Source organism: Gavialis gangeticus, unplaced genomic scaffold (genome assembly GCF_001723915.1).
Source record: "Gavialis gangeticus isolate Ggan-Ray unplaced genomic scaffold, GavGan_comp1, whole genome shotgun sequence".
Classification (NCBI taxonomy): Eukaryota; Metazoa; Chordata; order Crocodylia; family Gavialidae; genus Gavialis; species Gavialis gangeticus.
Window position 1 is genome coordinate 170272191 of NW_017729032.1, and position 12251 is coordinate 170284441.

At 41.5% G+C, this 12251-nt stretch overlaps 1 long non-coding RNA gene across 1 annotated transcript; it reads left to right on the top strand.

The window, feature by feature from the left end:
• The first annotated feature begins 744 nt into the window (after window positions 1-744).
• On the top strand, window positions 745-9308 carry LOC109302388. The gene is made up of 2 exons (XR_002098734.1): window positions 745-780; window positions 8931-9308. It is a non-coding gene; the product is annotated as an uncharacterized LOC109302388 (long non-coding RNA).
• The last annotated feature ends 2943 nt before the right edge of the window (window positions 9309-12251 follow it).

Genomic DNA, 12251 nt, shown 5'->3' on the forward strand with positions numbered 1-12251 from the left:
GAATGAGCTAAACATGGGATTCTCAAGGCAGCTTTCAGAGGCAGTACACTCAAGGGGCATGGTTGTCATGGGTGACCTTAACTACCTTGACATCTGCTGGGAGGAGCAGTCAGCTAGATCTGACTGTTCACATAGGTTCTTAACCTGCATAGAGGACCTTCACCTAACACTTTAACTATGGCAATTAGTGACAAATATATAGGACAAGGCTGAGCTCTTCAGTGAGTTTTTTGCCTCTGTATTCCTGAACTCAGATGAGGACAAATCTCTCAATTGGATCATAGACAGGCACAAAAGGGATACCAGCCCACCAACTGTTAGCACTGACTCAGTGAAGAGACATCTGAAGGAGCTGGATGAGTTTAAGTCAGCAGGCTTGGACGATCTTCATCCACAAGTGCTGAAGAAATTGGCCAGTGTCATAGCTGAGCCACTGGCATGGCTGTTTGAGCACTCTTGGTGCTCAGGGCAGGTCCCAGAGGACGGAAACAGAGCCAGTGTGGTCCCCATTTTCAAGAAGGGGAGAAAGGAGGATCCAGGTAACTATAGACTGGTTACTCTCACCTCTATCCTTGGGAAAATTTTAAAAAAATTATTAAGGATCACATTTGTGGGAGTCCAGTGGGGAAAGCAATGCTAAAAGAAAATCAGCATGGATTCATAGCAGGTAGATCCTGCCTGACTAACTTTGTTTCTTTTTATGACCAGGTCACAAAATGCTTAGATGCAGGAGTTGAGGTAGATGTCATCTACTTGAATTTTAAGAAAGCCTTTGATATGGTATCTCATACTATTCTCACAGATAAACTGAGTGGCTGTGATGTAGATGATTATACGGTCAGGTGGGTGGCAAACTGGGTTATGGGTTGCACCCAGAGAATGGTGATGGATGGGTCAGTATTGACCTGGAAATATGTGGGCAGTGGAGTCCCACAAGGCTCAGTCCTTGGACCGGTGCTGTTCAATGTCTTCGTCAGTGACTTGAGCATGGAAAGCCAAATTTGCAGATAATACCAAATTATGGCATAACGTAGACACACTGGAGGGCAGGGAATGGATTCAGGTAGATTTGGACAGGCTGGAACAAAATAGGATGCAGTTTAACAAGGGTAAGTGCAAAGTACTGCACCTGGAGAGAAGGAATCACCAACACACATACGGATTGGGAAATGACTCTAAGCAGCACAGCAGCAGAAAGGAATCTCAGAGTCATAGCAGACCCAAAGATGAACATGAGTCAACAATGTGATGAAGTTATCAATAGAGCTGAAGGCAATCAGGACTCGTAGTAGAGATGACATCTTTTATGTGACCAACAAGACTTTTGCAAAAAAAAATTCTTTACTTTTTTGTTTTCAAAAAATCTTGTTGGTCTCTGTGTCAGGGCACTGTGTGTGCCTGCCCTGTAAGGCCCTGGAGCTGGCAGCCTTCAAGTGCCTCATAAAGGCAGCCATTTTAGGTTCAGGGCTGCTCATATAAACAAGGCAGTTTGGCCGCTGGAGGCCAGGCAACAACACTGCCTGGCCAGAGGGCTGCTGAGTTTCATCTGGAGGTAAGGGAGGAGCTGTAAGGGATGGTAGGAGGCTCCTGGTCCTGGGTACAACCTAAAACTACACCCTGCCGGGAGTGGGTGGCCTGGTGGTGCTCCCAGTGGTACGGGAGCCCCCAGGAAGTGCCAGGCCAATTACCACCCCGGTGAAAGGCGGGTCGGGGCACCTTAAGGTAGTCATGGGGGTCACGTTCTATCGGAGGTAGTTGTGGGGGGGGTTAGTCCCAAGGAGGAGAGTGGGGAGTTGAAAGCCAGGTATGGCCGAGGCCGCCTGAGCCCAGCAAGGGTTTGAGACCTTGAGGGAGAAATTTGGGGCCAGGCATGGCTATGGCCACCTGAGCCCCCCAAGGAGGGAAGCCCCGAGACCTCAAGTAGAGGGAGGATTATGAGTGCTGAGGAGCCTCCAGTTGAGAAGGGGGCAGTTCTGAGGAGCCCCCAGTTGAGAAAGGGGGCGGTTAGCCTAAGAACAGGTGGGCAAGCCTCGATTGGATCGGCCCCAAGCGCACCCCCCTGTTACAGTCTCATAAAATATATAATCTCTACTATGAGTCCTGATTGCCTTTTCCTCTAGACCAATACAGCTACAACCTGGATACCTGACACAATAGAGCTAACCATACTCTATCATGCATTAACAGGTGCACATTAACATGCATTAACAGGTGCCACACTAAGCAGACTCTGGTTGGACCCAAGGTCATGGACCAGTATGTTAGGAACCTATTCTTTATGGGAGTGATTTTGATGTACAATAAATCCTAATAACAGGAATATCTTTATAACAAATATCTTTCCTAAACCTGACGTAAAATTATTTATCTGCTTCCACTTGCCATTATATTCAAAACACAGTAATTTTCCCCCAAAAAATGAATCCACGGTGATTATATAATAAAAATTGTTTTTCTTAGTAGTGAAATTTTCCTGTAGTCTGGGAAACTCTACCCAGTAGTCTGAAGAAAAGAAAACTGAAGGGAAGATTTGCTTACAGTCTTTAAATACATGAAGGGTGATTATAGAGAGAATGGAGATAGACTTTTATTTTGTGACAGTAGGGGACATGACTGGAAGCAGTAGCCTAAAACTGTAGTGAAGGAAATATAGATTTAATATTAGGAAGAACTTTCTGACTTATGAGAGTGATCAAGCATAGAACAGGCTACCTAGAGAAGTTGTGGAATCTCCATCCCTGAAAATGTTCAAGAGCAGGTTAGTCAGACACTTGGCTGTGACGGTTTAGTCAAGGACGATCCTGCCCTAAACAGGCAGCTGGACTAGATGACCTTGTGAGGTCCTTTTTAGCCCTACTTTCCAATGATTCTATAAATGTTTTCCATAGTCCATTGTCTTTTATTCTTACAACAGGAAAAAAAAAACAGCAAATGTTAGAAAAGTCTGTACAGGCTAAAAACGTTGATGGCTAGCGTAGGGCGCAAATGATAACATTAATGAGTGTTTCTGGTAGACACTCATTAAGGCACTAGTAAGGCAGTGATCTTAAAATTGGCTCAATGGCTATGTCTCTTCTGGAAAAAAGCCATGCTCGCACTACCTATTTTAAATAGATTCCTACCGTTGCTATCAAAACATACCTTGAGAAAGTATGATGGCTTTCCACCTGCTCTGTAATTGGAGGATTACTTAAAGATCAGAATATTAGCAAAAACAAAAGAAGAATGAAAACAGTCTCAACTACCAGCATTAGCACCTGAAACTAGGCCTTTGTGTTTCTTCCTGTAACAAAGTGCAGGGAAGTTTTGATGAGACTCTCTGACACTCTGAAATGTTGACTGGGTTCTGTACCTCTTTTGGTTAGAAGGAGACCCCACAACTAGGCGGTGGTTTTAAATTTGGGGGATTAACTCTGAGCCAGGAACAAGACGCAATTCAGGAACACAGTCCTAGATTAGGTAGATTACAGCCAAGTTTGGCTCAACACCTTAAAAGAGAAGTAGCATTTGGGGATTCCCCCCAATATACCCCATTCTCATCACCCCCTCCTTTTCCCTTCATGCTTGTGGCAGCTCTCCTCTCATACCCCTCTCCGCCCCATCTCTACTTATACATCTGGCTCCTCGCGCAACTTGACTGGAGTGGGCAGAAGCTGTTCTGGAGTTTCCCCAATCCTTGGGTTAGCCATGAACAGCATCAGTAGTGGGTGGGAGAGGAGGGAAATGGGAGGGGAGAAGAGGTCCTACTAACCACAGAGGGGAAGGGAAGGGGTACCAAGAAGGTGGGGGAGGATTCTTATCTATTCTGGGGACTTACATTCCCCAGTTTTCCTGCAGTATGGTCTGATAGGAGGTTGTGGCTATGCCACCACACCCCCTATGGATTCAACTCTGGACATACCAGTTGAATGGGCAGATGACAAAGGCCAGCAATCGCAGTAAAATATAGGCGTTATTTTGCATATGCAAGACTTTTATTTTATATATCTAAGTTTTACTACTTGTAAAAGCACATGAAAATAATTCAGTCAGGGACTTTGGGTTTTCCAGAACCTCTTTATTAAAGCCTGACTGACAAAGTGTGGTTTTGTATTCAAAGTTCAATCTCTAGAGAATGTTCTTCTCACTCTACCCCCTGTTTTGTAATGCTTCCTGAAAGAAGGTTTCAGTCATTTAAAATGTACCTCACTATGACATTCTTTTGTCGATGATTAACTCTATTTCCCTCGTCTGATTTAGTAAATCAGACAGAATAAAGCCTAGGCAGTTAACTCTAAGCATTGCGGTCCAACAGAAAACATTTCACAATTACAATTTGATATTACTTTTCAGAATAAAACAGAGGTGGCTTATGCAAAACACAATGTATAATTTAAAGAGCATAATTTTGTTCTGTTACAAGTCATACAACTCTTTGAATTTGTTCTTCTCTATTAAATAAATATATTTCCCACAATTATCATACAAATTAAGTTGAAGTTGAAATAGTCCAAAATGGACAATGTGAAGAAGAACCCTATGCATGTAAGATATATTATTTAAAATAACCCCAAAAATCAGTGAAACTCATACAGATCAGTAGCAAATCCTGTAAAAAGAAGATGGTCTTTGATGAGAGAGGATTTTAATCACTGCTGAAAATCAGACAGTATTAGTAAATGCTTCCAAGAGGTCAAAACTTTATACAAGTCTTTGAATGTTTAACTCTTTGGAGCAAGGCTTGTCATTTATTATATACTTGTACAACATCTGGCATATCAGAGCACCTAGTGTAATAGTTATGCCCTTCAGGTGTGACTATGAAATAATAGTATTTCTCTTCTTGAGATATATATAGCTCAGCAAAGGGCTGCTCGATTTGTTCATACACATGGCCACTTCTAAGTCCATATGGACAAAATTACTGAGTTTGTTCCTTGGATGATTCTGTTAAACAACCTGTGATGGACCGTTAAGGGAGTTCCCAGTAATTTAACAACTCTGCTTAGCAAGGTAGGAGACATACAGAGGCCGATTCACTTCATATATTTTAAAGATGGATTGTTTTATTTTTACCCAGCGGCTTGATTAAACCATAGGGTGCCTTTTTTACTACTACTACTGCTTCTTTTTAAAATGTGCCATTGTATTGTTTTACAGTATTTTAAAGCTACTCGTTTTTATTGTAGCCCTAGAATATTCCAGTTGCTGCTGTTTTTTGAGGAGAACAGAAATTCTGGAAGGTATTTTATTTCCCCAAGTTAGCTTAACTAGGATGCACCGTATGGTTATCAAAAGGCGTGATTTTTTTGGAGAGTTTGACAGGTGGCTTGTTTCTTGGTACAAGGAGATCAAGAAATTCACTTGATAACCAAGAATCAGTCCACCTACAAACTGTGCCCCTTAATTCATCAGACCATCCGGTTAAGTCTGAGTTAAAAGAAGTAGGATTGGGCTAATTTCAAACCCATCTGAGAACTGTTCAAAAAGTATTGGGCTGGTTGAAACTAAAATTGATTGAACCCAAATTCAGGTCCTAGAGTTTGACAAAAGAATAATGTGGACTTTTTATTCAAAGTAGAGTTATAGTTTTTCTTGATTTATTCTGTCTGAAAGTGAACGGCTGTAATTTTAAAAAAATAATTTCTGGCGCAATGATTTTATAATTTGTGAAATTATAAATGTTGCCAGTGTCATAAATAGTGACATCTGTAAGCTGCTAAAAGAAAGCTCAGAAACAGAAAACTAATACAGTTCACAGAACAACCTTACTCAGAAAGATTAAACAGAGGGCCCAATTTTGGCCTGACTTATGCCTGTGCAAATTTGGCCCACTGTTTCTGAATGAAAGTTCTTTCACCTGAAGATAAAAACAGGAAGAGATCTTCATTAGTGAGCTAAGATGGGACTACTCATGTGTTCAAATGACAACATGAGAAAAGTCTTCCTAAGTCTAGTGGCCAATCAATCTGGTAGAGTTAAAGCACAGCAGTTTCTGTAGGCATTGGCACATGGTGGAACAAGGTAGCTACTAACATCTTTAACAGCCCAGCCTGAGCAATTGGAGGTGGCCTTCAGTACAAGTCTGGAGTGAGGCTCAAACTCTGTTATCTCTGGAGCCCTAGTGAAAGGCCTCCAGGACTCTGCTATTGCACCTCACATTTTAGAAGATAAGAACATGCATAATAGGGCTGTGTGAAATGTTGCTGAGTGTTTCGTTTTGAAGCTGTTTTAATGCGTTTTGAGCTCAAAACAGTGAAATTGAAATGAAACAAAAACCTTCAGATCAGCTTTGAAATGAAACGGGCACTCAAAATGTTTTGAAAGCTTTGAAACATTTTGAGTTTCGAAGTCAGGCTTACTTGGCTTCAGCGCTGGTCCCAGCCAGCAGCGGCAGCTTCCTGTCATCTGGCACACAAATCTGGGGGCCATGCTCCACAGGAGGAATCTGGCACAGTCCTGCAGCCCCTCCAGGGGTGCAGGCCCCCAGATCTGCATGCAGGATGCCAGCATGCTGTCACTGCCAGCTGGGGCCAGTGGTAGCAGCAGTCTTCCTGGCACTCGACATGGACTGCACCCAGTGCCAGTCCCAGCCAGCAGCAGCAGCCCCCTGTCTTCCAATATACAGATTGGGGGCCTGCCCGCACCCCTGGGAGGGCTGTGGGGCTGTGCTGGACTCCTCCTGGGGGCCCTCAATCTTCATGCCAGATGATAGGATGCTGCTGCTGTTGCCTGGGACCGGCGCTGGCCACAGCCTACATCCAGCACCCAGAAGACTGGTGTTGCCACTGGCCCCAGGCAGCAGCGGAAGCCTCCCGTCATCCAACACACAGATCTGGGGGCCCACACCAAGGGAGGAGTCCAGCACAGCCCCACAGCCCTCCCGGGGGTGCGGACCCTGAATCTGCACACCGGATGACAGGAGGCTGCTGCTGCTGCCTGGGACCAGTGCTGGGAGCAGTCTGCACCCAGCGTCAGGAAGACTGGTGCTGCTGCTGGTCTCAGGCAGCAGCGGCAGCCTTCTGTCATCCAGCACGCATATCTGGAGGCCTGCACCCCCCAGGAGGAGTCTGGCACAGTCCTGCACCCCTCCCAGGAGTGTGGGCCCCTGGATCTGCATGCAAGATGACAGCATGCCATCACTGCCAGCTGGGGCCAGCAGCAGCACCAATCTTCCCCATTCTGTTTTAGTGTGTTTCTAGACCACCCTGTCATGGTCTTTCTGAGTTCTTTGCAACACTACTATTTTTCTGTATTCAAAAATCAAGTAAAAACTAAGAGTAATCATTTTCCATGGATTGCCTTGAGTCTAAGAAAAAGGTGCCTTGAGTCTAGGAAGACTGAGAATCAGTGCCCTAAAATCATTATCTACATTGTGTCTTGTGATATCTTTAAAGAATCATAAAATCATAGAAAATAAGGGTTGGAAGTGACTTCAGGAGGTCATCTAATCTAATCCCCTGCTCAAAATAGAACTACCCCCAGACTATATCATCCCATGCAAAGCTTTATGTAGCTGGGTCTTAAAAACCTCCAAGGATGGAGATTCCACTGCCTCTCGGTAACCTTTTCCCTCCTTGTGAGAGAGTTTTTCCCAATATCTAACCTAAACTTTCCTTGCTGCAACTTGAAACCATTGCACCTTGTTCTGCCATCTGCCACCACTGAGAATTCTTTGGAACCACCGTTCAGATAGGTGAAGAAATAGTACACATCTGCACAAAAACTGTATGCCCGGTATTAACTAAAGTGACTATAAGCATAGTTGCATATGAAATTTATTAAACAAAGATCTGAAAAACCTTCTCTTCTTCCTCCTTACTCTTCCATGTACATTTTTTTAAACCAAATTTTGCACTGATTATGTTTTCTTTGGAAGCTGTAGTGCTGTATCATGAAGCAAATGTGGAGGATGCCATTGCTAGCTCTCTTGCATCAAAAACACTGCTAATTACCAGTAACTGAGAAAACAATGCAGTGATTTCCCACCTGTTTATGCAAACAGCAATAGTATTGAGTTGGCAGGAGGTAGAAGAATGCTGTTGTAGCAGTTAAACTACAAATCACAGATTGAAACTCTTCTCTAACCCTGGCACCTCACGTAACAATAAGAATGGGTCTGTTTGGGGAAGAAAATGTTAGAAACAGCCAAGCCACTGTACATACTTTGATCTATAAATCTAGGCAAATAAGCTTTCATGGTTCCAAGAACACATGTGAACAGATGTAGCTGTACAATGAAACTTAACTTTTACCAAGGGGAAATAATTTTGGCCACAGAGAAGAGAACCAAAGTATGAGATCCTTATCATACAGTACATGCTTTACACCAGAGTTTCTGCAGAACGTATCTCTTGTGTTCTTTGATGAACTGAGCTCATCCTGTTTGGGGAAGAGTTGGGTAGTGAGTGTATATATGTGTGGTTTCTTGTTTTGGGTCTCTCTCTAATTCTACATATTCTTGAGGAAGGAAATGTAATTCAGAACAGCTAAGGATAAAAGAAAATGCTTTGGATCACTGAATCTGACAGACAAACCAAAATACTGGATTTCCTTAAATTTATGCTTCAGTTTGATTTAAAAACGGGGGGCGTTTCATCCAGTTTATATTTATAAATATAGTTCCATTTTAAAATGAAGCATCATTTGAAAAGAGAAGATCAATCCATTTTAAAAATATCAAAACTCCTTTTTTGGGAGGAGACGGGGGAGAGCAGCAAAACTATTTTGTCTAATTTAAATCAAATTTTGGAATCGTTTTACATTGACCAACTGCATGTTTGGGCAAATAAGGTCTTTGGTTAATTAACTTCACTTAGCCTGACTGCACGCCTCCTGGAACAGTAATCTTACATTTCTTCTTCTATTTCATCTGCCACATTTTACTCCCTATTCATATAACATTGTTTCAGCATCAGGTGTATACAGAAATGGTTCTACTTTCTCCCTAGTGGATATCCCAAAGAAAAGAGACAGAAGAGAGCAAGCAAGATTCTACCGTAGAAGCATCTGCCATTCTGTAATGCTGCCATGCCTGCTCTTCCCCTGACAGCAGTGACAAATTCAGAAGCTTTGCTATGCCAGACTCTTCCACTCGTGCTTCCAAAATAGCTCTGTCTGAGTATGATGCTAGCACCACACATACATGCATACTGCAAGAAGTAGCATTAACCTCTGCACAGCTATTTGCCAGATCCCCTGAGGATTGTACGCAACAGAACAACTGCTCCCTCCCCTGCTTTCATTGTGTTATTTCTTCATTTCATATTAAGTTCCTGTGTATGTATTCAAGTATTATGTTAATGTAATAAAAATGATTAAAACATCAATGTCTGGGGTTGTTTTTTTAATAGTTGCAAGCTTTTTTCCTTTTTGCATTAATATGAACTTAGCCCATCTTTATTCCTCAGTCTCCAACCCCCACCCCCCACTTCCCCACCACCACCTTCACTCATCCAGTTCTTGTCAGCCTACAAGATTTGGTATAGCATCATAAAATAAATAAGGATGCCCAGCCCCCTAGATATGCTCTAAAATATCTGGAGCAATAAGCCCCAGAGTTTATTCATGTACACTACTTGCACATCTAGACACACCCAAACAATGGTAAAGAAGCCTGGATAGCATTAAAAAGGACCCACGATATCTACTCTCAGATATGAATGTATAGCTTTGGATAGTTCCATAGGAAACGTTTGTAGACCATAGAGTGGAAAGTGGATTAGAGAGTAGGGAATTATCTCAAAGCAATGTTGGATGCATACCTGTAGTACTTTCCTGCTTTCTGAGAAAAAAAATCTGGCTATTTATGTTTCCTGACTGCACTATAAGGATGCAGGGCATGTGTAAAATTCATTGGAGGTGACTACTGCCTTCATGTGAAGGAAAATATCAGTCCTACAGGTGTCAGATTTGTGAAGCTCAGTAATAACCAGGAGTCCTGGTTTTCTCTGATAAAAAAAATCACTAATTTTCAAATTAAAAAGAATAACCCAAAAATCCACATTTTCCCATGATTGAAATGAAATGCCACTAATATATATAATACTATATAGTATTATATAGTAAAATTACATATCTATAATATATTATATATTTTATATATTACTATATATTATATATATGGTGTTTAAATAATAATAACATATAGTAATATATCATATATAATATAGTATAGATATATAATATTACTATATAATACTATGTAGTATTATATATATAGTGGTCCTTAATTCTCTTCACAGAAAATGTGGATTTTGGGTTACTTTTTTAAATTTGAAAATTGGGGATTTTTTTTACCAGAGAAAACCAGGATCCCTGGTAATAATGTCATCAGTGTTCTTTGGATACAATGGAGGAGACAACTGATGATAGAGTATCGTGCCAGACGTTAGTTTCAGAAAGGTCATGTGCTCTATTTAGAACTTTGCTACAGCTCAGTGCAATCCAAAATACCATTACAGTTGTTGTATTTTGGACTGGGCTGCTGACCAGTGGTAAAATTATATACTGTCGGGTTTAAACAAAAAGAAAGATATTTTTTCAATGTCTGGTATGATTGTTAAGGCTTTATAGAAAAAAAATATCTTCCATCATTGAGTTTTTCCATACTGCTAGTATCCTAATGCTATTAGGCATGTCTACACATGCCCCAATGGTGTAATTATTACTGCACTATTATTTAGTACTTGCTTTAGGAAGTACTAAATGATGGCACAGTAACAGCCATTACTGCATGTCCTGGTAGCACACAGTTATTTTTAGCAGCTACCTCACGGCTAAAGGGCTGTAGGTAGCAAAGGGCTCTGGAGTCAGCCCGCCAGCCCAGGGCTGCTCCAACTAAGCCTGGTGTGCTGCAGAGGGGCTGGCTGGGGCATGAGAATGCTTCATTGTGGGGCTAGCCCACAGACAGCCCACACACTGAAGCACTCTTGTGTCCCATCCATTTGAGTCAGTGTCTCCACGTGTGCTATTGCACATGAAAAAACTCTGCAGCAGGGCAGGACTTGTATTTACAAGTCCTGCCCTGCTGTAGAGTGTATTCGTTTTGTGCACCCTAATAGGGGTGTACATGTAGATGCTGAGATGTTTACTGTGTGGTTAATTAGTCAACAGTTCAGTAAATGTCTCATGTAGACTTGCCCTTTGTCTTTGAAATTCCAACAATAAAAATGCATATCACCAGTACATATTTTGTTGAGAAAAGGTACTTGTTGGCATGTCAGGTTATATAATCTGTAATTATATGTTTCAATAAGCAGGAAACACCACAGAAGCAAATATAACACAATCTTTCATTTGAAAGGAATAAATAAAAATAACATCCAATTCTTACGACTGATTTTGACTATTAAAGCACTACTTTTTGACTGCACATGCACAGGATCCAGTTCTCCAATGACTCACACTGACTGTTACCAATGTAATTTAAGTAACATCAATGGAATCTTCCTGATATACCACATTGTTTTATATAAGAGAAGTCCAAGATAGTTCCACATAGGGAAAAAAATAAACAGCGATTTACAACTACTAACTATTATTTTTCTGTTCTCAGCCCAGCAGTTCTGGGTATATGTAAATGTGCATTAAGGAAATGTTGTTTATTTAATGGTAACAACTCATTTTTCCTTTCCTAAATCCATTCTTTCCTCTTCATCCATTCCTATGGCCCAGTGTAATCTCAAGGGGTCATGCTGGGAAGAGTTTCTGCAGATTTCTTCACTGTAGACTCTAAGGTCAGTCAGAAAGTGTTCCAGTTTTCCAGTTCACAGAGGTCGGTGAGGTCAGTCAAAACCATTGCTTCCTTTTTGTGCTGAAAGCAGGAAACCAGAATCCAAAGCTCTATAAAAATAACTTTAGGGGAACATAAATGACACAAATGAAACAAAAACACATTTTTCGTGGAGCTGCCATGAATTCTTCTGAAAATCTGCATTCACAGAAAGTTATGCCACATGCTTTTTTTTTAAAATGTGTCTGTTCTTACAGTGTTTCTTGATTTCCCAGAAAGGCAACAAAAGAGATCAAGCAAGGACATGGGGCATGTTTTCTCTGAAGAAGCCTTGAAGCGTTGTGCTGCTTGAGCCAAAACAAAAAGCTAACATTACTTCAAGTTGCAAGGTTGCCCTTTTCTGCCCACCCCCAATGCCTGTGCTGTAGCCCCCATTACAACTTTTAGTCCAGTGTTTGCTTTTTTAAGTTATTTTTGCCCTTGCTATTTAGTTTTGGTTTATTTTGGTATTTCCCTTGTGCTAGTGCTCAGGCCAGGG